The sequence below is a fragment of the Suncus etruscus genome, chromosome 15, assembly GCF_024139225.1.
Source record: "Suncus etruscus isolate mSunEtr1 chromosome 15, mSunEtr1.pri.cur, whole genome shotgun sequence".
Taxonomy (NCBI): domain Eukaryota; kingdom Metazoa; phylum Chordata; class Mammalia; order Eulipotyphla; family Soricidae; genus Suncus; species Suncus etruscus.
In genome coordinates, this window is record NC_064862.1 from 5,657,870 (window position 1) to 5,685,523 (window position 27,654).

Genomic DNA, 27,654 nt, shown 5'->3' on the forward strand with positions numbered 1-27,654 from the left:
CTATTCATAATTGCTGGCACTACACAGAGTTGCAGAATTCTTTATCAAGTACTGTAGAAAATCATGAAGATGATTCAATAATAAAGCAAGGCTCTTTATATTCAGAATTATTCCAATTATTCCAATTCTTACAATCTTAGCAGGTGTGGGAAGCCATACACCTGGGACATGAGGCATCAGTATGGTCTGCCAGGATTTCAGCATACTGTAGTCTCTCAAATTTGTACAGAAACTGAGTGCCCGGTATCACATTGAAGTACTCTTTTATCCCTGCCACACTTCATTGACAGCATACTCCTTAATATCTGCATTTTCATGAGATTTCTTGTAATTTGCATATTTTCTATAATTTTCTAGAATTTGGGAATTAAAATTATTTATTTGTTTTTGTTTTGTTTTGTTTTGGCCATACTCATCTGCACTTAGGGGTTACTCTTGGCTCTGCTCTCGGAAATAACTCCTGGCAGTCTCAAGTACCACATGGAATGCAAGGAATCAAATTCAGGCCCATAGCAGGCTGGCTGGATGCATCACAAATGCCCTATCTCTATGCTATTGCTCCAGCCCCTGAATCCATACATTTTTTTTTTGGCTGGGAGATAGTAGGGCTGTTTCTGTTGAGTAATTAGATCCCAGTTATCAACCAGTCATCATTTTAGTTCTTCAGAAATTTTTACTTTAGCTTCAACTCTGTTCATAAAAGTTTTCTCATTTTCATCTATAGGATCTAATTGGGCAATATTCTTATAAAAAGGCTGAAGTGTCTCACTGGTACTGCCATCATCTCCATTCCTAGGAACTTTCAGTTTGCTTTTTATTGTTTTTCACTTAAACATTTTTCTGTTGGAGTCCAGATGTCTTCTTTCCTGGGCCAGCCCCTCTCAACTTCCCTTCTGCGTACTGCTCCTGATAGCTTTTTATAAGTTCTTGCCTTTTTCTTTTCTTTTCTTTTCTTTTTTATTTTGCAGATTGGTGTCCACATATTTGAGCACCCTGCTCAATTAATCCCAAATTTTTTTTTGGGGGGGGGTTTGGGCCACACCCGGTAACGCTCAGGGGTTACTCCTGGCTATGTGCTCAGAAGTTGCTCCTGGCTTGGGGGACCATATGGGACACCGGGGGATCGAACCGCGGTCCGTCCAAGGCTAGCGCAGGCAAGGCAGGCACCTTACCTTCAGTGCCACTGCCCGGCCCCTATTATTTTTTAATATCTATATTTAAATACCTTGATTACAAACATGATAGTGGTTGGGTTTCAGTCATGTAAAGAATACCCCCCTTCTCCAGTGCAACATTCCCATCACCAATGTCCCAAATCTCCCTCTTCCCCACGCCACACCCGCCTGTACTCTAGACAGGCTTTCTATGTCCCTAGTTCATTCACATTGTTATGATAATTCTCAATGTAGTTATTTCTCTAACGGCACTCACCACTCTTTGTGGTAAGCTTCATGTAGTGGGCTGGAACTTCTAGCCCTCCTTTCTTTTGTCTGAAAATTATTGAAAGAATGCCTATCATTTTTCTTAGATGAATGAGACAATTCTGCATCTATCTCTCTCCCTCTGACTTATTTCACTCAGCGTAATAGATTCCATGTACATCCATGTATAGGAAAATTTCATGACTTCATCTCCCCTGAGGGTTGCATAATATTCCATTGTGTATATGTACCACAAGTTTCTTTAGCCATTCATCTGTTGAAGCACATCTTGGTTGTTTCCAGAATCTGGCTATTGTAAATAGCTCTGCAATGAATATAGGTGTGGGGAAGGGAAGGGATTTTTGTATTGTATTTTTGTGTTCCTAGGGTATATTCCTAGGAGTGGTATAGCTGAATCATATGGTAGCTCAAGTTCCAGTTTTTGGAGGAATCTCAATATAGCTTTCCAAAAAGGTTGGAGTGGATGGCACTCCCATCAGCAGTGGATAAAAGTTCCTTTCTCTCCACATCACCGCCGGCACTGCTTATTCTCATTCTTTGTGATGTGCGTGAGATGGTACCTCATAGTTGTTTTGATTTGCACCTCCCTGATGACTAGTGATGTGGAATATTTTTTTATGTACCTTTTGGCCATTTGTATTTCTTCTTTGTCAAAGTGTCTGTTCATTTCTTCTCTCCATTTTTTGATGGGATTAAATTTTTTTCTTGTAAAGTTCTGTCAGTGTCTTGTATATTTTGGATATTAGCCCCTTATCTGATAGATATTTGGTGAATAATTTCTCCCACTCGGTTGGTGGGTGGCTCTTGTATCCTGGGCACTGTTTCCTTTGAGGTGCAGAAGCTTCTGATCTTGATATATTCCCATCTGTTTATCTCTGCTTCCACTTGTTTGGAGATTGCAGTATCCTCCTTGAAGATGCCTTTAGTCTCAATGTCATGGAGTGTTTTACCAACGTGTTGTTCTATATACCTTATGATATCAGGTCTGATATCAAAGTCTTTAATCCATTTGTACATGATGTTAGATGGGGGTCTACGTTCTCTGTTTTACAAGTGACTAGCCAGTTGTGCCAACACCACTTGTTGAAGAGGCTTTCCTTGCTCCATTTAGGAGTTCTTGCTCCTTTATCAAAAGTTAGATGATTGTATTCTCTGAGTACTCAAGCCTACTTCACTGATCTGAGGGTGTGTCTTTATTCCAATACCATGCTGTTTTGATAACTATTATTTTGTAATACAGTTTAAAGTTGGGGAAAGTAATGCCTTCCATATTCCTTTTCCCAAGGATTGCTTTAGCTATTTGAGGGTGTTTATTGTTCCAAATGAATTTCACAAGTGTTTGATCCACTTCTTTGAAGAATATCATGGGTATCTTTATAAGAATCGCATTAAATCTGTATAATGCCTTGGGGAGTATTGCCATTTTAATTATGTTAATCTTGCCAATCCATAAACAGGGTATGTGCTTCCATTTTTGTGTGTCCTCTTTTATTTCTTGGAGCAGGGTTTTATAGTTTTCTTTGTATAGGTCCTTCAGGTCTTTGGTCAAGTTGACTCCAAGATATTTGAGTTTGTGTGGCACTAATGTGAATGGGTTGTTTTACTAATGTCTAATTCTTCCCTATCATTATTGGTATATATAAAGGCCATTGATTTCTCTGTATTAATTTTGTAGCCTGCCACCTTGATATATGAATCTATTGTTTCTAGAAGATTTTTGGTAGAGTCTTTAGGGTTTTCTAGGTAGATTATCATGTCATCTGCAAAGAGTGAGAGCTTGACTTATTCCTTTCCTATCTGGATTTCTTTGATATCTTTTTATTGCCTAATTGCTATAGCAAGTACTTCCATGTTGAAGAGGATTGGTGAGAGCAGACAGCCTTGTCTTGTACCAGAATTCAGAGGGGATGCTTTTAGTGTTTCTCCATTGAGGATAATATTTGCCATTGGCTTGTGGTAGAAGGCCTTAACTATATTGAGAAAGGTTTCTTTTGTTCCCATCTTGCTGAGAGTTTTTATCAAGAATGTGTGTTACACCTTATCCAATGCTTTCTCTGCGTCTATTGGTATGATTATGTGATTTTTATTTTTTTGTTGTTGTTGATGTTGTGTATTATGTTGATAGATTTATGGATGTTATACCATCCTTGAATTCCTGGGATGAAACCTACTTGATTGTAGTGAATGATCTTCTTGATGAGGCCTTGGATCCTAATTACCAGTATTTTTTGAGGATCTTTACATCTGTGTTCATCAAAGATATTGGTCTGTAATTTTCTTTTTTTGTTTTGTTTTGTTTTTGGTTTTTGGGCCACACCCGGCATTGCTCAGGGGTTACTCCTGGCTATCTGCTCAGAAATAGCTCCTGGCAGGCACGGGGGACCATATGGGACACCGGGATTCAAACCAACCACCTTTGGTCCTAGATCAGCTGCTTGCAAGGCAAACACCGCTGTGCTATCTCTCCGGGCCCTAATTTTCTTTTTTTTTGACAGCTTCTCTGTCTACTTTAGGTATCACGTTAATTTTGGCTTCATAAAAGCTGTTTAAAAGTGTTTCTGTTTTTTTCAGTTTCATGAAAGAGCCTGGCCAGGATTGGTAGTAGTTCCTCTTGAGAGGTTTGAAAGAATTCATTAGTAAATCTATCTGAGCCTAGGTTTTTCTTTTTGGGCAGATATTTGATTACCGTTGTAATTTTCTCAATACTGATGGGGGTGTTTAGTTATGCTACATCCTCCTTACTCAACCATGGAAGGTTATAAGAGTCCAAGAATTTATCCATTTCTTCTAGGTTCTCTGTTTAGTGGTATAGAGTTTCTCAAAGTAGTCTCTGATTATCCTTTGAAACTCTTCAATATCTGTAGTGATCCCCTCCTTTCATTTCTAATAAGGGTTATCAAGTTTTTCTTTCTTTTTTTGTGAGTTTTGCCAATGCTCTATCAATCTTTTTTTTTTTTTCTCAAAAAATCAACTTCTACTTTTGTTGATCTTTTGGATTGTTTTTTTTTGTGTGTTTGTTTGTTTGTTTCCGCATCATTGTTTTTTGCTCTAAGCTTTGTTATTTCCTTCTGTCTCCCTATTTTTGGTTTCTTTTGTTGATAATTTTCTAATTTTATAAGCTGTGTCATTAAGCTGTTCAGATATGCCCCTTCTTCCTTCCTAATGTGTGTTTGCAAAGCTATAAAATTTCCTTTCAGTACCACTTTTGTTGTGTCCCATAAATTCTGATAGTTTGTGTCTTCATTGTCATTTGTTTCCAAGGAACATTTTGATCTCCTCTTTGATTTGATCTTGGACCCATTGGTTGTTCAGTAGCAGGCTGTTTAATTTCCAGTTGTTAACGTTTTTCTTCTGTGCCTCTCTGTAGTTCACATCTAATTTCAGAGCCTTGTGGTCAGCAAAGGTAGCTTGCAAAATTTCTATTCTCTTGTTTTTATGGAGTTATGTTTTATGTGCCAGCATATGGTCTATACTGGAGAATGTCTCATGTACATTGGAGAAGAATGTATAATCAGGTTATGGGGATGGAGTGTCATACATATATTGACTAGGCCTCTTTCTTCCATTTCACTTTTCAGGGCTTGTATAATTTTGTTGGGTTTCAGTCTGGTTGACCTATAAAGTGTTGACAGGGCTGTATTGAGGTCTTCCACAATTATTAAGTTATTATTGATATCCTCTTCCAAATTGGTCAATAGATAATTTTCTGGTCTCTCATTGGGTGCATTTATGTTTAGTAGTCTGATTTCTTCCTGTTGCTCATATCCCTTTGCCCATCTTTGTCCATTTTTGTCCATCTTTGTCCCTTACAACTTTTCTGAGTCTAAAGTTAATGTCATCAAATAATATGGCCACTCCAGCTTTTGTAAGTGTTTTGCTTGCTTGGGTGATTTTCCTCCAGCCTTTGATTTTGAGTCTGTGTTTGTTCTGTCTATTCAGGTGTCTTTCTTGAAGGCAGTTGGGTTCACCTTTTATTCATTTAGCCACACTTTGTCTCTTAATTGGTGCATTTAGTCCATGGACATTGAGGGAGATCATTGTCATAGGATTTAATGTCATCTTAGTGTATAAGTTTGATGTATTTGTTAGTCTGTCTTGTTTTAAAGTAGACCTTTCAGTTTATCTTTAAGGCTGATTTTGTGTCTGTGAAGTTTTTGAGCTGTCGCTTTTCAGTGAAGCTATGTATCCTTCCTTCAAACCTGAACGTGAGATGGGCTGGGTGCAGTATTCTAGGTTAAGCCTCCATTTCATTCAGTCTTTTTTTGTTTGTTTGTTTGTTTATTTATTTTGGCTTTTGGGTCACACCCGGCCACGCTCAGGGGTTATTCCTGGCTCTATGCTCAGAAATCACTACTGGCAGGCTCGGGGGACCATATGGGATGCTGGGATTCGAACCACCAACCTTCTGCATGCAAGGCAAATGCTTTTACCTCCATGCTATCTCTCCAGCCCCTCATTCAGTCTTATCACAATATCCCACCACTGTCTTCTGGCCTTGAGAGTTTCTTGTCACATGTCTGCTGTAAGTCTTAAGGATGCTTCTTTGAATGTAATTTCTCTTTTTGATCTTGCTGCTTTCAATATTCTATCTCTATCTGTTAGATTCATCATTGTGACTAGGATGTGCTTTATGGTGTTTTTCTTCTGGTCTCTTCTAGCTGGTACTCTTCGGCATGCAGGATTTGATTGAATGCAGTCTTTAGCTCTGGGAGTTTCTCTGTGATGTTTTTGACTATTGATTCTTCCTGGGGATCTTCTTCCTGGACCTCTGGGACTCCAATGATTCTTACATTGTTTCTGTTGAGTTTATCAAAGACTTCAATTTTCATCTGTTCACATTCCTTGAGTACTTTTTCCTTTGTCTGATCGTTTGTCTTAAGGTTTTTTTTCCCCAATCTCTTCTGCTGTATGGAGTTGTTCTGCAGTTGATCTTCCAGTTTACTGATTCTGTCCTCAGCTGCTGTTACCCTGCTGGAGAGGCTGTCCACTGAGTTTTTCAGTTGAGCTACCGTGTTTTTCAGATCTGTTATTTTAGTTTGGAGTTTTCTGATTTCTGTCTTTGTGTTCTATTCAGCTAGAGCTATGTTTTCTTTGATTTCCATGAGGATCTTTCATATTTCTATTCTAAACTCCTTATCTGAGAGGTTAATCAGATGGTTGGTATTTTTTCGGTCATCAGAGCTATCATTTTCATTCTCTGTGAATGGTGCGTTTGCCTGCTAAGCTTCACCATTGTCATGCTTGTATTGTGATTTTTTTCTGCATGTTGTGGTGGGGTTCATTAGTTAGAACGAGCATGTGGCCGCAAAGCAAAGCTGAGCGGCTGTACTCTTCTGGGGCCTCCAGGAGACAGGTTTTTTTGGGGGGGAGCTCTCTAAGGAGAGCTTCTGGAGATCAGAGAAGAGAAACACACAAAGCCAACAGGTCCCCTCAGCTCCTCCCAGTCAGCAATCACACAGCAGGGTGGACTTCTCCACAGACCTCATCCCAATTTTTATTTAAAGTACTGTAACATATGAAATATCTCACTTGTTTGTCCTTCATGGAAAAATTTACTCACTTTGCTTCATAAAAAAAAGACCCATAGAAACATATAGCACTTGCTCACCTACCTGGAATTTTGGCTTTGGGTCCTGCTTGAATGCTGTTTAATGTAGTCCCATTTGTCTAGCTTTGTTTCCACTTGGTCAGTGGTGTTTCATCTTTGAATATGCCTTCAGCTTTTATGTCATGAAGAGTTCTGAATATATTTCCTTTTATGGTTTCATCTATTGGTTTACAGTATAATATCAACATCTCTCATTCATTTTGACATGACTTTTGCGCATGGTGTTAAGAGGTCCAAATTCATTTGATTGGCTTTTAGGTAACATTTATTCCAACAACACTTGTTGTAGAGGCTTTCCTTGCTACACTTTATGTTTTTTGCTCCCTTATCAAAAATTAATTGGTCATAAACTCAAGAATATGTCTCAGGATATTCAAATCTGTTCTATTGGTAAGAGGGCCTATATTTATTCTAATATCATGGTGCTTTATTTACTACCACTTTATAGTACAGTTTGAAGTTGGACAAAGTGATGTAATCCACATTCTTTCTCTCAAGAAGTGCTTTATCAATTTATGGAAACTTATTGTTCCATATGAATTTTAGAAATATTTGGTCTATTTCTTTAACATATGTCATGAGTTGGCCGGAGCGATAGGATGTTTGCTTTTTATGAGGCAGACTGGGTTCAATCCCCAGCATCACATATTGTCCCCTGAGCCTTCCAGGAGTGATTTATGAGTGAAGAGCCAGAGTAACTCTTGAGCACCACTGGGTGTGACCCCAAAACAAGCAAAAGCAAAACAAAACAGAAAATATGTCACGAATATTCTTACAGGAATTACATTAAATCTGTATAATGCTTTGGGAAGTATTTCCATTTTAATGTTAATCCAATTCATGAGCAGGGTATCTTCCCATTTTCTCAAGTTCTCCTTTATTTTTGAAACAGTGTTTTGTAGTTTTCTTTCAGGGGTTGCAACCTGCAGCTCCAGAGTCTCATGTGACTCTTTTGAAGCTTTGCTGTGTCTCTGACAGCAGAGCCTATAGCAGGGGGCTGGGGACGGGAAGCAGTATCACTTAAATATTTTAATTGGCTATTAATTTGCACAAATATATGTTTTACATTGTTAAGTGAAAAAGTTCTTCAGATCAACAGCTAACTGCATATAGCATTAAGATAAGAAACAAAGTATGCAGTGCTATGTTTGTTTTAAATATCGCGATGGTTTTGCAGCTCCCAGGATTTTTTTTCCTTCAGAAACAAGTCCGAGTGGCTCTTTATGTCTTAAAGGTTGCCAGCCCCTGGATAGGTCTTTCACCTCTTTAGCTAAGTTGATTCCAAGGTATTTTATTTTCGGAGTTAAAAAACTGAATATATATATTATATATATGTGTTTATATATATGTATATATCTTTTGGGCCACACCCGGTGATGCTCAGGGATTACTCCTGGCTGTGCAAAATGGAGCAAGAAAAACTTCCTCAAGTGGTGTTGGAGCAACTGGTCAGGGGCTTGCAAAAAAGCAAACACAGATCTCCATCTAACACCATGCACAAAGGTCAAATCCAAATGGATTAAAGACCTGGATATCACACTCGAAACCATAAGGTATATTTAACAACATGTAGTTAAAACACTCCATGACATTGAGATGAAAGGCATCTTCAAGGCAGAAACAGCACTCTCCATACAAGTGGAAACAGAGATAAACAGATGGGACTATATTAAGCTGAGAAACTTCTGCATCTCAAAGGAAATAGTGCCTAGGATACAAAAGCCACCCACAGATTGGAAGAAACTATTTAATCAATACCCATCAGACAAGAGGCTAATATCTGGATATACAAATTACTGACAGGACTTAACAAGGAAAAAAATCTAACCCCATCCAAAAAATAAGGAGAAGAAATGAACAGACAATTTCTCAAAGAAGAAATATGAATGACCAAAAAACACATAAAAATTGCTACACATCACTAATTATCAGGGAGATGCAAATCAAAGCAACAATAAGGTACCATCTCATGCCACAGAGATTGGCACACATTACAAAGAAAGAACAATCAGTGCTGGTGGGAATGTGGGGAGAAAGGAACTTATTCACTGTTGGTGGGAATGCCATCTAGTCAAGCCTTTATGGAAAACAATATAGATATGCCTCAAAAACCTGGAAATTGAGCTTCCATACGATTCAGTATACTACTTGTAGGGATATACCCTAGGAACACAAAAATGAAATACAAAAATCTCTTCCTCACTCCTATATTCATCGCAGCACTATTTACAATAGCCAGACTCCTTCCTTTAAACCTAAATAAAGTCTGGTGGGTGAAGTATCTGTGAAACATTAATTTCTTTTTTTTTAATTTATTTTCTGTAAAGACATTTCACATGATAATCTTTATTCACTTTGTTTATTTCCACTGAAGCTGTAGATCACTTTTTCAGTAAGACTAGGTTCTTTTTAATAGACAAATGAAGAGTAGAAATGAAGAGAAATAGTCTTCCTTATTACACTGTAAAGATTTTGTTCTTGGCTTTGAGTGGGTTAACATGTCTTACACAGGAAAGAATATTTTCTTCTCTTGCTGAATGCTTTCAAAGATAACAGTTGGGTTTTTCTTAAACAGTAGGAAGAAAATAATGGGTGTTTTGGTTAGATAGCCAATGGAATAGAATTTATTATTTCAATCATTTAAAAAGATTGATGGAAAAATCATTGTGAACATTTTTTTTAAAATTAAAATGCAGCCCTTGGAAATTCAAGCCATAAATGGATCTTTCAGATTAAAAATCTCAATTATTGCTGGAGCGTTGGTGCAAGCGGTAGGGCATTTGCCTTGCATGTGCTAACCTAGGTCGAACTGCGTTTCAATCCCCTGGCGTCCTATATGGTCTCCCAAACCAGGAACGATTCTGAGTGCATAGCAGGAATAATCCCTGGTGTCACTGGGTTTGGCCCAAAAACCAAAAAAAAAAAAAAAAAAAATCATCATCATCATCTCAGCCACCATTTAATCTCTTTTTTTAATTTTATTTAAACACCTTGATTACATACATGATTGTGTTTGGGTTTCAGTCATGTAAAGAACACCACCCATCACCAGTGCAACATTCCCATCACCAATGTCCCAAGTCTCCCTCCTCCCCACCCGACCCCTGCCTGTACTCTAAACAGGCTTTCCATTTCCCTCATACATTCTCATTATTAGGACAGTTCAAAATGTAGTTATTTCTCTAACTAAAGTCATCACTCTTTGTGGTGAGCTTCCTGAGGTGAGCTGGAACTTCCAGCTCTTTTCTCTTTTGTGTCTGAAAATTATTATTGCAAGAATGTCTTTCATTTTTCTTAAAACCCATAGATGAGTGAAACCATTCTGCATCTTTCTCTCTCTCTCTCTGACATATTTCACTCAGCATAATAGATTCTGTGTACATCCATGTATAGGATAATTTCATGACTTCATCTCTCCTGACAGCTGCATAATATCCATTGTGTATATGTACCACAGTTTCTTTAGCCATTCGTCTGTTGAAGGGCATCTTGGTTGTTTCCAGAGTCTTGCTATGGTAAATAGTGCTGCAATGAATATAGGTGTAAGGAAGGGGTTTTTGTATTGTATTTTTGTGTTCCTAGGGTATATTCCTAGGAGTGGTATAGCTGGGTCATATGGGAGCTCGATTTCCAGCTTTTGGAGGAATCTCCAAATCGCTTTCCATAAAGCGGCATTCCCACCAGCAATGGATAAGAGTTCCTTTCTCTCCACATCCCCGCCAACACTGTTTATTCTTTCTTTGTGATGTGTGCCATTCTCTGTGGTGTGAGGTGTTATCTCATCGTTGTTTTGATTTGCATCTCCCTGACGATTAGTGATGTGGAGCATTTTTTCATGTGTCTTTTGGCCATTTGTATTTCTTCTTTGTCAAAGTGTCTGTTTATTTCTTCTCCCCATTTTTTGATGGAATTGGATTTTTTTTTGTAAAGTTCTGTCAGTGCCTTGTATATTTTGGAGGAGTTTTTTCCCTCACTATATCTCACCATTGCCTTTACTTCTGAAGAATTGCTTGTGATCTTTAAATCTTAAGGATGCTTTTTTGAATGTAATTTACATTTTGATCTTGTTGATTTCCTATGGTTTTCATTATTTTGATTAGGAGGTGCGTTAAAGTGCTTTTAATTGGGTTTCTTTTACGTGGTATTCTGGGAGTACAGCATGTGGTTACATGTGCTCTTATTTTTAAAGTTAAAAAGTTAATTTAATGACTATATACCCACAATACAGTTTAAGAAATGACATGTTTGTTTATTAAATATTTTGGATTTTGGATTTCAACTTGGTGGTGCCTGTGAGGGGGACTATTTGCAATATTGGGGACCATTAAATAATGAGGTTGACTGTATGCAATGCTTACAATTTGAATATAATACAATTCATATAATTATTTTTTCAAGTTGACAGTTCAGCTTTCTGCAGATTTCTCTTGGTTGGTTTGTTTCACACCCAGCAGTGTTTACGGGCTTCTCAGGGGTCATTCTCAGATGCTTTGGGGACCATGAGGTGTCAGGGGTTGAATTCTCTGTGCTCCTTTGTGCAAGCATGTGCTACAACCCATTGTACTATTTTTCTGGTCCCTGTTCCCAGTTTCTTTTACTATTATAAACAGTAATTCTTTGAATTTTCTTGAACACAGCTCCTGCCATGATTGATTATTTTTCTAGGATAAACTTTAGTAATAGGGTATTAGAGATACTCTCTTTAACTTATATTGTCTATTTTTCTTTAAAGTGATTTTAGGTAATTTCCTTCCCACTTAAAAATAAGATTTTCATAATTTCATATCTTTGATAGCATTCTGCCCATTTGACTGGCATGAAGTGATGCACCCAATGGTTTTAACACATTGTTTCTCACTTTTTAGTGTGGTTGAGTATTTTTTTCATATACATATTAGGAATCCTGTTTTCCTTTACTGAGAATTTCCCAACAATTTTGTCGTTATTCTTGTTGGATAGCTAGTTTCTTTATTGACTTATAAGATCTTTTATTGGGGGGGTGCTCCCAAGAGTTGTTTAGGGGTCAGCTACCATTCCTAGTGATTCACAGTCAGTGGGGTTTGTGGTTCAGTGGATGGGTTAGAGAATATGACTGTATTGGACCCAGCATTGAGGATCCACAGGCAGTGCTGGGGAGCTCCAAGTATATAACTGAAGGCTGGATCCTGGTATTTAACTGAGTTCAGAGCTTTTAAGTCATGTGTCTACCCCTTCTATTATGTTCCTAATCACATTGAGGTTCTTTTTTCGCCAGACACTGTCTGAGATCAAGTCTGGGTCTCCTGCATAAAAAGCAAACTCACAGTCTATTGACCCATGTATGACTCTCTGACCCCTCACTTGCACATTTTTCATGCCACTTTGAGATATTTTGTTATGCTACTGGGTATGACCTGAGTTTGCAGATTATTAAAAGCTCCCAGTGATTCAAATTTGTGAGAACTACTATGACCAGTGGTAAATCTACACAGAAATTATTAGATAATAGCTATTTTATTTTATTTTATTTTGGGGAGGTAGAGAGGGAGGCAATGTGATAGAGGTGTTGGGTACATGTATTCTTTAGTTCTTGGAGTTTCTCTGCAATGATGCCCTTGATTGTTGATTTTTCATGGGGATTTTTTTTTCTGGGCCTCTGGGACTCCAATAATTTTTATGTTGTTTCTATTTAGTTTATCCTAGACTTCTATTTTAATCTTTTCACATTCTTTGAATATTTTTCCATCATCTGATCATGTATTTTAAGGCTCTTTCCATCCTCTTTATGTTGTATAGAGTTGTTATGCAGCTCATCTTCCAGTTCACTGATTCTGTCCTCAGCAGCTATTGCTCTGCTGGTGAGGCCTTCCAAGTGAGTTTTTCATTTTGCCTAAATTTTTTTTAAGTTCTGACATTTTTTTCTGAATTTTCTCATTTCTACACTCATATTTTTTAAGTATTATTTGTAGTTTATTCAATTTGTTCCATGGTTATTTGAGTTCTTTGAACATCCTCTACATTTTCTCTCTCAAGTCCTTGTCAGAGAGTCTATATTGGTGGCCAGTACTTATTGGATCCTTAGAGTACCCTCTTCATTCTTTAATTATGGTGGGTTTATGCATTGTTTCTCCATTGTGGCCTTTGCAGTGTGGTATTTTTTTTTTTGTTTTGTTTTTGTTTTTGGTTTTTGGGCCACACCCGGTGACGCTCAGGGGTTACTCCTGGCTATGCGCTCAGAAGTCGCTCCTGGCTTGGGGGACCATATGGGACGCCGGGGGATCGAACCGCGGTCCGTCTCCTAGGCTAGCGCAGGTAAGGCTTACCTTACCTCCAGCGCCACCGCCCGGCCCCTGTGTGGTATTTTTTTAAGTGTTGTGCTGGGGCTATTAAAAGAAAAATGTGTGGCTATGGAAATGAGTGGAGATCACGGTCTTTTTGCTGTACTGGCTTGTTTGTCCCAGTTTTGGGTGGGGCTGAAGTCACAGTGGTCTGTCACACAGGGGTCTGTCTTGGTCACATCACAGATTATCCTTTCCTGGGAGGCCTAACAACTGGTCTTTAATAGGAAGTATATCATCATAAAGGAGAGAAAAGGGTGAAAATTGTACTGTGGTCGTGGTGTGGGGGAGACACTGCAAGGGAAATGTTGGAGGGAAGCTGACATTCTGGAGAAGGGTTTTATGAAGTTTTTAATGCATTAAACCCTGTCATTATCATTATTGTGACTCAAGAAATTTAAAGTAAAAATTTAAAAAATTATCTTACCACATGTTAACCCTAGAGGCTCCAAAGCACAAACGGTGACACCCAGGTATCTTCAGCTCTGAAGGATCTGTGCAGCGTCACATCCTCAGGACTTTGCACTAACCCAGGGCCCAGTTGGCTGAGACTTGCTAGTGGGATCTCAAGACTTCCTTATCAGCACTTGAGACCGTACCTCCACAAGGAATTCTTTCATGAGGTAATTTATTTTGAGCTACAGATATTAAGCAAGAAGTTAAGATAGAAAGGGAAATTAGAACAAGGGAATAAATGTCTTAATGAGAAGAGAGATCAGGTATATGTCAAGATGTATAGTCAGAGTAAACATCTGAAGCCTACATAGTGTTCTAAAGATGTATAGTCAGAGTAAACATCTTAAACCTACATAGTATTTTAAATCGATGTTAATACAATTTATATTCTTGAAAGATAAATTACCATCTACATTATGGACACATCAGTAAACTATATAGCATTTATAATATTTAGAATTGATGCTGATGTTGTTCATTTATTATGAATATTAATATGTGCAATACTAAAAGCCAACAACTCTTTGAACTGAATGATTGCTGAGAGTCTAACTTCTTGCAACTGCTCCACTGAACCACAGACTTTCTGAACTATAATTTTTATTTAGGGACCAAAAAATTATGTACAATTAAAGAGGTAAAAAGATTATAGTGAGTCTATGGGAGTGAGTGTATTTTTTTTTTTTTATTACACACTCCTGGCTCTGCACTCAGAAATCAAGGAATCACTCCTGCTAGGCTTAGGAAACACATTGAATGATACAGATTAAACCCAAATTAGCTTCATGCTAATTTGCAATTGGCAATGCCAATAACAACCAAGTTTTTTTGAGCTCCACAAATCACAGGCAGGCAACCTCTCCCAGCAGCCTGGGAATGTCTTCCCACTGTTCTTAGTGATCCCCTGGGGCGCCTCCAGGGTCGTGACCTATAGCACCAGAGCTCGTCAGCTCGCTACTACTCAGATTCCTCGTTGAGTAGGGGACTCAAACCCTCAGTCACAAAGTCTGCTACTACTCGGTTTCCATGTCAAGTAGGGAACTCATACCCTCAGTCACTAAGCCATCACAGTCTGTTTCTCACTGGTCACAGAATACAACATAATCTTAGACTAAGACAGACACGAAGCAAAGCGCATTCACACACACACATCAGAACTCACCAGGCTGCCTATTCACAGCTCTGTTCCGGGTAGGATGAGGACTCCTGGCTGGCTCACCAATTAAAGGTCTGGACGTCCTAATCTAGCTGCCCCATGCAGAGAAATGAAGAGGCTGAGGCCCCAGCAAATGCTCCAGTAAGTCCTTTATTTCTGACCAGAGCGGTCAGGTTCAATGCGTGCCCAGAATAAGACAGAGGCAAAGACACATGGCGTTCTAAGTTCATTCTTATATACCCTAAGAAGGGGGGAGGGAGAAGGGGCAGTGACGACTTCCTTAAGGGCGGGACATCTGCCAAGGTAATACAAGTTATTGGTGGGGCCGAGGTAGTGACGACTTTCTTAAGGGGCAGAACATCCACCAAGGTTGGTGGAGGCCGGGTTGACTTCCCTGTTCAGTATCACTTCAGCCCTAGGCTTGTGAACTTTTAGTGTATGATTGCATCTCTAAATTTCCTAAAGCTGCATCAAACACAATACTGCAATGTTAGGTCTCTGATGGGCTTTGGAGAAAAAAATTAAACTAAACATAAAAGTTTTAAGTGTAGGGGCCGGAGAGATAGCATGGGGGTAAAGCGTTTGCCTTTCATGCAGGAGGTCATCGGTTTGAATCCCGGCATCCCATATGGTCCCCCGTGCCTGCCAGGAGCAATTTCTGAGCCTGGAGCCAGGAATAACCCCTGAGCACTGCCGGGTGTGACCCAAAAAAAACCACAAAAAAAAAAAAAAAGTTTTAAGTGTAAAGGAGGAGGAAGAATATTCAGTAAATTATATGGATAAGTGCTATGGACGTGCTGTGTCCCTAAGCATAGGGTCCGAGAACCTTTACAGGGAGAAAGCGGGATCACAAAGCAGACAAATATGAAATATAAAATAATTGAGACCACACAAAATGCATTGTATGGGGATCCCGTCCATGAGACGAGAGACCCATTTTACTGTTCAGCTGATGACATTTTAAGCACAAACTCTGGTATGCAAGGTGTCTTCAGGGAAAACAAAGGGCAGAGGATAGCCAGGCGGGGCAACATAATGGTACCGAACCCTAGAATCTGCTAGAGGGCTGGGCAAAAAAGTGAGGTGGAGGATTTTTTGGGTAAGCAGAAAACAGGTTTTTCAAGAAACCAGGAGGAGAGAGACAGGTTTTGTGAGAGATGTTTATGATATTAATGTAGTTGCTGGAAAATAGATTTTTGGAGGGACGGAAATAATTGTTTACTACCATAGAGCTAGACTCAGAAAAGCAAGCTGTTGGCGCCAGGTTATACTTGAAGTAAGAGTCACAAATAAACTAGCCAGTGGGGAGCTTTTGTGAGTATAGAAAAGCTAGGGCCGAATTTCTATAGTAGAAAAGGAGACAAAAATCAAATTAAAAAAAAAGAGAAAATGTAATGTCAAAGCCATGTCAGAATTGTAGCCAGTAATCCACGCAAAGGGTCAATGATTGACTTCTCTAAACGGGCCTTTTGGCAGACAATTCTTGGGAGGAAAATTGGGCACTGCACCAGGAAAGCCAAAAGCCACATCTGATGCGTGCTTCCTTTTTATGGATAGTGACAGGTAAGAAAGAGTGCTATAGACAGTGACTTCATCAGGATTTTCACATTAAGAAAAAAATTTATCATATAGTTGAGTGTTGCTAAGTTTAAAGGATGAAAACTTCCCATTGTCTGTGTAGTGTATTAACTGAGGGAGAAATATCAACTTTTTATTGAACTGATAACAAGAAGAGCACTATCCTCTTGGATAAGGCAGGGTCTGACAAGAAAAGCAGAGTGAGAATTCATCAAGAAGGTGAATGCTAAAGTGAACATATTATCTATGGGGCAGGAGTTCTACAGGGCAAAATGAGAACTATTGAAAAAAGTGGAAAAGTTAATTTAGGAGAAAGAAAAGGGATTTTTAAGATCTTGGGTAGGAATAGAAGCACAGAGATATCTGAAAAGCAAAAGAATTTTAATATGAAAAAATTTCAAAACTAATTAGTCTGTCAGTTCTAAAAATATCTTGGAATTCAAAGTAAAGAGTCACCATGACTTTTGGGAGTTAGTCTTGGTCCAGTTAGTTACATTCAAGAAGTTTGTCATATTTTGACTGGGTAAAAGGAGTCCATAATTTTGGGTCTAAATTTGGGTTTAGAGATGTAATCTTGACATTGTGCCACAATACCCTAGAAGTCTATTTAAGTACTATTTGCCCAAGGTGCCAGAGCATCATGTCAAATTCAACCAATGAGTCAACAATTGAAGTCTCTACATTCTCCAGTGAATATCTCATGATAGTAAGTGGTTATGATTTAATGCAGGTAACTAAATCTTTTAATTGAAGTTAAAAGTTACTGGCGAGGAACCAAAGCAAAAGAACAGTTGGTAGGAAGCATGCCTTTTTTGAGGAAGACCCAGATTTTATCCTAGCATCCCAACTCACAGGGTTCCCCAGCCACGAGTAATGTCTGAGCATCATTAAATGGGACCCAAAATAAACCAAAACTTAAAAAATAATTTAAAGTTACTGAACAAAGAACTACCAGTTGGTTCTTCACATAAAATATACAACCCCAATCTCCACTTCAAAGATGACTAGTAGCATTTCAGAGCTGTTAATTTTCCTACATTGTGAAGCCACAAGAGTTTCAAAGTCTGTTGCTAAAGTCAATCTTTGCTCAGAGACTGATAAAAAAATCTGACTAGATCTTTAGTTTAAACCCCTTAGAAAACTTTGGTAAGAGTCTTTAGATAGATTTTGGAAAGTCTCTTTTCCAAGAGCCTTAGCTCTTCAAGTACTTGACCTGAGCTGGATTCTCAAAGCGGGAAGCACAAGAGTGGTTACTTTTCTCAAGCTCTCATTTGCATCCTTTTGGGGAGCCCCTAGAAGGCACACAACCATCTGCATTTCCTATACTACAGAGGCAACACACAATGCTTTAAAGTCTCTCAGAAAACGTACAGGACAGTTAACATGATTTAAGCCTATATTTAAATTTTATGAGACTCATTTTCAAGGCTAATAACCCAGTTTACTGTGCACAATATCAAATGCAAATTTTATTACTGACTTGGTAAAAACCAAGACGATTGTCATTAGCATATCTCCCTGCATCACCCTTTTAGCCAAAAGGTGCAACAAGAGTAACAGTGGGGTGTTTTATATATGTTGTAAATTATAGTTACTATCTCAGTAGATAAACACATTTAAAATCAGGTTATCATTCACTTATATATCAGAAAGTTGTTTGTTCAATTGCAGCTAGTCTCATATTCTAACATATGGTGCATGAAATTCTTAGACTAATAAAATTTCAAGGTACAGGGAGTTGGTGTCTTGGAAAAAACTGTTTCTACTCTATGGATGGCTCGATATAATCTGTAATTGCTTTGAAACAATTATGCAGCAGGCTGTTTTGTACTTAATAGTATTTACATCCTTGGTTTTATTAGCAACAAAATGTGAGTGGAACTTGTGAAAGAGAAATTAATTTTTCCTTTAAAAGATGTAAACTTTTAACTGTGGTCTCAATAAAAAAATAATAAAAAAAGATGGGGGGCAGAGAGATGGCATAGAGGTAGGGCATTTGCCTTGCATGTGGAAGGATGGTGGTTCGAATCCCAGTATCCCATAGGGTCCCCTGAGCCTGTCAGGAGTGATATCTGAGCTCATAGCTGGGAATAATCCCTGGCGCAGTAGGGTGTGATCCAAAAACAAAAACAAACAAACAAACAAAAACAAAACGATGTAAACTTGTAAATGAAATCTCCAGCAGATTAAGAAAACAGAGGAGGGGTTCACCTGCTTCCTGATTTTTTCACCTTTTTTTTTTTTTTTTTTAAGAAAATGCTTCCCATTTTCTTTTAACTCATTAGAACATTTATATAATTAAAAATGTCAAAAGGAAATAATAAAAAATAACCCAGACTTCTAGCTAAGGCTATATTTCTAAACATATATACTGTTCTAAGCTTAAATGTCTTCATATGGTCAAAACTGGGTTGGCACTGGAAGATTCTTAGAGAATTTCTAGGTATCTTTTTCCATAAAAGAAAGGCACAGCTAATTTCTTTTTTTTTTTAATAATCTTTATTGTGACCAATGTGAATTGCATGTATTTCACAGTAATATTTAAGGTACATAGCGACATTGAATCGAGGGGATTCCCACCACCAGTGTTGTCCTCCCTCCAACTCTGCTCCCACCATCCCTCTCTTTTGCCACCCAGACTGCTAGTATAACTGGTCCCCTCTCTGTATAGCTTGTTGAAAGTTGGGTATCAATTCTGTTGTCATTAGCTTTGGGTTTGGCTTTTATTCTGATCATTTTTTATTTCTACTCAGTGTTCATACAACTGTTTGATTCTGGTACCATCCATTTCCCTCCCTCAATTTATGAAGTAGAACAAGATGATTCAATTTATGTGGTTCTGTTTAAAAAAAGAAAAAAAGAAAATAAAAAAAGAAAAAAACCAAAAACAAAAACCAAAAAACAAAATTAAAGAAAATAAAACAAACGGGGCCGGTGAGGTGGCGCTAGAGGTAAGGTGTCTGCCTTGCAAGTGCTAACCAAGGAACGACCGTGGTTCAATCCTCTTGTGTCCCATATAGTCCCCCCAAGCCAGGGGCAATTTCTGAGTGCTTAGCCAGGAGTAACCCCTGAGCATCATTCGGGTGTGGCCCAAAAAACCAAACAAACAAACAGAAAACCGGGAGGAGTCCGTCTAGAGGTTATTAATATCAATTTAAAATAAGAAAGGAAAAAAAGAAGAAAATAATAACAAAAACAAAACAAAACAAAAAAAGTAACTCCCCCAAAATAAAAAATCAACAATAGGTAAAACAAAAATTAAAACAAAAATTAAACAAGTAGCCAAAATCAGCAGCCACCAAAAAGCACCACAGCAACAAATACAACAGCCAAATAATAACCACAGACTGAAAGAAAAAAAAGGAAGAAAAAAAGAAAAGGAAGGAGGGCTGGTAGTGGCAAAGTTTATTTTAATTTTGTTTTGCTTTTCATGTGTTTGTTTTTGTTTTTGCATAGGCACAGTAAATATTGGGGAAATTAGAAAGGGAAGTCCCTTGGCCTAAAAGATACAGGGTTTCTCCATCTGAAGCATACTGTCATGGGCATAACTACAAGCTCTGTACATGCTCCTTTTCACACCCCAAGGGATTTTTATGGTGCCAGAAAATTTTTCGATCAGTTGTGGCTGATAAAATCAGGCCTCTACCTAGAGATCTTGGTATTTGCTCAAGTCATATGATGAAGCCTGAGATAACATCTTTCTTTATGGTTCTACCAGTTCTGTTCCATCACTGTTGTTGTAATCAGGCTTCTGTAATTGATGGTCTTGGTTTTTGCACAGTTCCTAGGACAAGCCTAGGATAGAGTCCTTCATTATGTTTCCAGAAGATCTGCCCTGTTACAATTGTCAAAGTCAGACCTCTGGAATTAGATATCTTGGTTATTGTACAAATCCTAGGCCGAAGCCTACGCTAGGTTCTTTCTTTTTGGTCCCAGGATAAGTTCTGCCCAATTATGGTGTCAAGGTCAGTCTTCTGTAGTTAGCAATCTTAATTTCTTTTAATAAATCAAATGTTTATTTCTACAGTTTACACTAAGACATAGGTTTCTTAAATATACATAAAAAATGACTAGACATTTCTCCTATCAATTAATATGTATGTAGATATATTTGATTATGAGCCACCCTTGATGATGCTCAGGGGTTTCTCCTGGCTCTGCACTCAGGAATCACTCTTGGCAGACTCAGGAGACTAAACAGGATGCTAGAATCAAATCAAACCCAGGTCAGCTGTAGCAACTGAGAGAGGGAAGGAGAGTGGGAGAGAGAAAGAGAGACAGAGAGACAGAGACAGAGACAGAGAGACAGAGAGACAGAGACAGAGAAAAGAATAGTATATATTTTATTTCTCCTGCCTCCTAGTGTCTGAGGCCTGCCTCTGCTGCTGTTTCAGTAAGAGAGAGTTAGATGGAAATTCACTGGCCAGAGGTGGTCAGGGGAGGCCCGAGTTTAAGGAAGAAAGAAAAGTGAGTAGGTTTAAAGAAGCAGGCAACATTTCTCTGATGCTTTATTTCTGTTCCCCTCTCCCACCACCCCCGCGAGCCAGCAGGCACTGCTCTGGTCACTATTCTGGGCCACCCTTCTCCCCTCAACAGTCCAAGATTTCCTTTTATACTGGCATGACAAGGGGGCGTGTTCAATGAGTGTGTCCAGGGGAGTATCCATGTTGAACAGTCTTTACAGTGGGGATATCCAAGGTATGTTTAAATCCAACTGCCAAATAAGGGGGGATCCAAGGGTCATGTCCAAGTCCAACTAGCAATCTTATTTTTTGCACAGATCTTCTGATTTCATCTTCTGATTTTATCTTACCTTACTGTTAGGTGATTAGATAGGACAGCCTGCTCTTTGATCAAATTGTTGCCATTTCCATATCAAAACTAGCACAAGTTGGTGCTAGAGCAGTATTAAGAATTTCCCAGGGGGAGTTTGGTTTTTGGTGCTGTTGCAGGGAACTCTGTCAATTCTGTCTGGGCTCTAGGGCTTGAGATTGGACAGTCACTGTCTGATCACATGGAGTCTAAATTGGTCCACATGACACATGTTCAGGGTGGGAGGCACCCCTATATTATAAAAATGTATTGGTTCTTATTCCTAGTAGATAAGAGTTTGTTTCTATACATAAAATTTTCCCATTTTTAAATATGCATTTGCAATAAGGAATAGTGCCATATTGATGGTGCATTTGGGGGTAAGACCATCAGGCTACACAATCTCAGGGCATAGCTAATTTCTTTTCTTTTTTTTCACAGTTTTTATTTTATTTTTTTAAAATATTTTTATTTATTTAAACATCTTGATTACAAATATGATTGTGATTAGGTTTCAGTCATGTAAAGAACACCCCCCATCTCCATTGCAACATTCTCACCACCAATGTCCCAAATCTCCTTCCATCCCACCCCCCCCCACCTGTACTCTAGACAGGTTTTCCAGTTCCCTCATTCATTCTTTTTTTTAAATATATTTTTTAAGTAACATGATCATATTTGGGTTACAGTCATAACCAGAACACCCCCCTTCAGCAGTGTAACATTACCCCCTTCCCATCCCTCGCCTGTATTCAAGACAGGCATTCTACTACAATTGTTTTTAAGTTCAGTAAGTTGTATTTTTTTTCCTTAAAGAATAAAAGTAAAAAAAAAAGTAAAGGTGTGATAGTAGCAAGAGCCGTTGTTTGCATAGGTCCAGAAAAATGGGGAAAATGGAAAAAAATTCTTGACCTCATTACTAAAAAAGGCCTCACCTCAGTTTATTGGCATAAGATAGACTCTGGGTTCCAGGCAAACCAGTCCGTCCAACTCCAGTCATTCTCAAGGTCCCGGTGAAACTTTTTCACACTTTAGCTATAGTTGGTATCAGACTTATATTTAAAGACTCTGGATTCTGTGCATTTCTTTCATTGATGTCAGGCTGATGTGGAGCATCCTCTAGTTTCAGCATACCATTCAATGCAGAGTGATCTGCCCTGCATGCAGACTGTTGCTGAGTCGTCTGGGTGTTGGGAGCACTCTTTGGAGTAAGTCACTGCCAAAGCAGTGGTAGGTCTTCCCTGGTAGAGGCTTGGATCCTGGTAATGTTGAAGACAATTGTGGTTGTTTCCATAGTTCAGGTGTGTGTGGGCGATGCCCATTCTTCTGAGGCCTGAGCCAAATCATTATGCCAATGTTCAGGGTAAAAGGCCCAATTACATTACCAAATTTGGGGCACAGCTAATTTCTAAAGTATCAAAAGACATTGTCTTGTGTGAATCCAATAGGCACTTTGAACAAAGTTAAATGATTTATATATTCATTAAATCTAGAAATCTCTCTGGAGACAATGTAGAGAATAATTTCTTTTTGCTAAATTATTTCCTGATGCTCATGAGAATCTTAGATCTCTCTATCAGGCAGAAAGGGACTTTAGTGGGAAGTTAGGATCACCCCCATATGCAGTGGGTGTGGAGGGGTGTGGAGGACACTAAGATAAAGAAACTACCTAGAACTTCCTGCCTAGGTGGTCTTTGATATGTAAAAACTAACAAAACAAAAAACAAACCCATCATATTTAAGGGAGAAGGCTGGTTAACCTGAAAGCTTCTACAAGAGGTGCTTTTCTCTTTATCAGTTTTTGCTTCTTTTTTTAAAAAATGATATATTTAAACACCATGATTATAAAAAAGAATTTACTTGGGCTTTATTCATAAAAAGAAACACCCCCATTCACCAGTGCAACCTTCCCATCAGCAATGCCCAATCTCCTCCCTCCCCTACATTCCGCCTGTATTCGAAGAGGCTTTCTACACCCCTCACTCACTGATTTTGTTATGATAGTTCTCTGTAGTTATTTCTCTAACTGCACTCAGTACTCTTTGTGGTGAGCTTCATATCTTGATCTGGTTCTTCCGACCCTCATCTCTGGGAATTATTTCAATATCTTTTATTTTTCTTAAAGCCTATAGATAAGTAAGACTATTCAGTGTCTCTCTCTCCCTCTGACTTATTTCACTCAGATAATATATTTTATGTATAATCATGTATAGAAAATTTTTATGACTTCTCTCCTGATGGCTGCATAATATTCCAAGGTGCATAAGTGCCACAGTTTCTTTAGCCATTCATCTGTTGAAGGGCATCTTGGTTGTTCCCAGAGTCTGTCTATTGTAGATAGCGCTGCAATAAATATAGGTGTGAGGAAGGGATTTTTGAATTGCATTTTTTAGTTCCTAGGGCATATCCCTAGGAGTGGAATAGCTGGATCAAATGGGAGCTCAATTTCCCGATTTTGGAAGAATCCCCCATTGTTTTCCATAAGGGTTGGGCTAGATGGCATTCCCACAGCAGTGAACGAGAGTTACTTTCTCACCACATCCACGCCAGCACTGATAGTTCTTGTTCTTTGTGATGTGTGCCAGTCTCTGTGGTGTGAGATGGTGCCTCATTGTAGTTTTGATTTGCATCTCCCTGATGATTAGTGATGTGGAGCACTTTTTCTTGTGCCCTTTAGATATTTGTATTTCTTCTTTGAGAAATTGTCTGTTCATTAATTCTCCCCATTATTTGATGGGGTTAGATTTTTTTTTCTTGTTAAGTTCTTTCAGTACCTTATATCTCTTAGATATTAGCCCCTTGTCTGATGGGCATTGGGTGAATAGCCTCTCTCATTCTTAAATCCTGTAAATGAGTGAGACTATCCTGTGTCTCTTTCTTTCTCTAATTTATTCACTCAGATAATAGATTCCATGTACATTTATGTATAGGAAAATTTCATGACTTAATTTCTGCTGATGGCTGCATAATATTCTATTGTGTATATGTACCACAGTTTCTTTAGCCATTTATCTGTTGAAGGGCATCTTGGTTGTTTCCAGTCTATTGTAAATAGTGCTGCAATAAATATAGGTGTGAGGAAGGAATTTTTAAATTGTATTTTTGAGGTATAGGAGTGATATAACTAGATCAAATGGAAACTCAATTTCCAGATTTTTGATATTCATTCCTCAAACCGTGACTTTGGTCTTGGGAATTAGCACAGTTTTCTGCACCAGACCAGGAATCAAACTTCTACTGGGAGAGGCCCTAATGCTACCCCTGTACCAACTTACTACAAGGTGGGTTTATATGACACCCTGTCAAAATCTGATCAACTGAAGCCTAAGTCAAGTTCTTATGACAAATGTTCTGGGTGAAAGTTTTCCCTGTAATGTAAAATTTATGAGTTCCTGTCCCTTTTAGATAAGAACTTCTTTCTGTATCTAAAATTTCCCCACTTTAATGTGCCTATGCAAGAAAAGGAACAATGCCGCAAATACTACTGGTACATATGGGGAGTAAAAACAACAAGCTAAACAATCCCTATAATCTGGTTCTAACCTGAACTCAGACCCCAAGAGAAACTGATCTACTAGAATTTCCTACTAAGCAAACACACATACACACACACACACACACACACACACACACACACACACACAAATGGGGAAAACTATATCTAGGTAAGGAAATACAGTTATTAAGCAAATACATCTGAAGAAATATACACAGGAAAATTACATATCCTATTTAATAGTCTTTTGAAATAGTCTGGTAAGGGTAAAATTCAGATTACAGTTTCAGCCTGTGACATGGTCTTGTGGAGTCTGAAAAAATGGCCCACAGCAGGTAGGGATCAGGAAATGTCTTCGAACTGAGGGTCTTTCAAAAGCCAAATCCGGCATCTAGCAACAGTCCACAGCGAAAAGAGGTGGGAGAAAAAGGTCTGCAAAGAGCAAATCAGCAGCAGCGGAAACAACAGCTTCTTCCTGGGCCCAGGCAAGGCAGACTGGGAAGCTGTCCTTTTGCTTTGAGAGCTAGCTATCAGTTGGTTGGCGGCGGCGGTGGGGGGGGGAAGGAGGCATTCTGCTTTTTCAGGAGTTAAGAAATGAGGGTAAAAAGGGTTACATAGGAAGAAATAACAGATCAGGGTGGATCTCATTTCTTATTATAATTAGGTAATATTTTATTGCATGAGTATATGTGTAAGTAAATGGTGTTTAAATGGACATTAGCATGCATAAATATCTTTTTGAATCATTATTTTATGTTATTTAGATAGATATCAATAAGCAGATTTTCTGAACCATATGATAGATTTATTGTTTAATATTTTAGAAATATCCATACTACTTTCTGAATATAAGTTGACTCTATTCCATTCTCACCACCAGTGTCAGAGAATTTCTTCTTCTCCACAACCCTTGTTGCTTCTTAGAAAAGGTTATAGGCTAAAAAAGGCCTTCTTAAATACAAATTGTTCTCAAATGTGAGAAGTGATTTTATTAAAGCTTTGATTTATTTTACTGATAGGTGACTACAAGCATTTTTCATGTGCCAGGTACTTACTTTATTTCAAATCATCTTTGTTGTAGATGAAGATCAGAAAGAGAAAGTGTTTGTGCACTTCTGGTGTTCTATTTTTTCTTTATTTTTAAATTACTTTTTATAAATCAATTATTTTATTGAATCACTGTGAAATATACAGTTAAAAGTTGTTTATAATTGAATTTGAGTCATACAATATAAAACACCCTTCACTATTGCACATTTTCTGCCACAAATGTCCACAGTTTCTTTCTTCTTATCCTCCCTGCTTTTCTCCTCTGTGACAGATATTGATTTTCTTCTCTTTCACTCTCTTACTTGTTTCCTTTTAGACACTGTGGTTTGTAATAGATACAATACAGAATGGGTACTATGCAGATCACTTTATCTCCTCAGCACCCAGTTCTTGTCCCAAGTGATCATTTCCAACTATCATTGTCATAGTGATCCCTTCTCTACCCTTACTGCACTTCCTCCCCAACTTCTATTACTGGCAAAGTTCCTACTGCTCATCTCAGTACACTACTCACAATAACTAGAATCTAGAAACAACCCATGTGTCCAAAAACAGATGAGCGGATAAAGAAACTATGATATACCTTACACAATGAAATACTATGCAGTTGTTTAAAAAAATGAAGTTATTAAATTTGCTTATATGGATAGAGAGAGCATGATGCTTAGCAAAAGTGAGAGGGAGAGAAGTAGTAGAATGATCATATTCATTTGTGGAATATAAAATAGATAGTATGGTAATTAGTATCTAAAGACATAAAGAGATCAAGATGATCTTTTATGTTTTTGCTTCCACAAGTTTCAGCCTAGATCAAATAGAAGAAACAGGATAACAAATAATCAAGATTGACTCTGAATTCTAAGTGGTAGATATTATGGAATTACTATAGTATTATGCAATCATTTGAGAATTCAGGCAGTAATCATCAAATTGTTTAATCTTACTCCCTATATCTAACAATAAGACCAACAAATACTTAAATTTTTAGTATAGTAAGCATTAGTCAATACTACACTTAGTTGATACTGTATATTAGATAGATTTTTATCATAAAATTATTAGAAAATTTTGTGTTTATTTTGTTTAACGTAGCATCTAGCCTAATTGTCATTGATTAGAATATAACTAAGACTGCTTACTAGTTTACATGACTTGTGTTTATTTTTCTTTATGTTAATTATTGAAGCTATGCCACCATCACTTCCATAATTAAGAGAAAATATGGGAAGAGCAAATCATAAAGGGAAAGTTACATAGAAGACCACCAAACTCAGTGATTTAAGCAATAACACAGAAGGTTCAACTAGTACCAACCACAGCCCACTAAATATTTAGACAATGATTTTACTAACACTATTGAGAGATTCAAGAATTATAACAAATTGACCTTAATTAGTCTATGTTTTGTTGTATTTATGTTGTAACAAACAATATGAAGAAGATTTTTATGCTTACAAGGGGGTAAGCTGGCTGGTGGAAGGTTAACTGGGACACTAGTGGAAAGAACATCATACTGGTGGTGGGATTGGTGTTTGAATATTAAATTCCTAAGACAAATGTATTATGAGTAACTTGGTAAATCAAAGTGTTATATTAAAAAGTACCTTAAAAAACTCTTCTCTTTTTTTACCCTTATTGGCATTGCCACGACTAAGGCTGCTGTGACTGACGACTGTGTTGCTTACACATTCACTTGTGCTGCTTGGCTTGGGTCCTACTTTAAGTGATGGTGCTTGCAT

General features: G+C 38.0%; 1 pseudogene; it reads right to left on the bottom strand.

The window, feature by feature from the left end:
• Window positions 1-27,654, bottom strand: LOC126029405 (mortality factor 4-like protein 1; annotated as a pseudogene).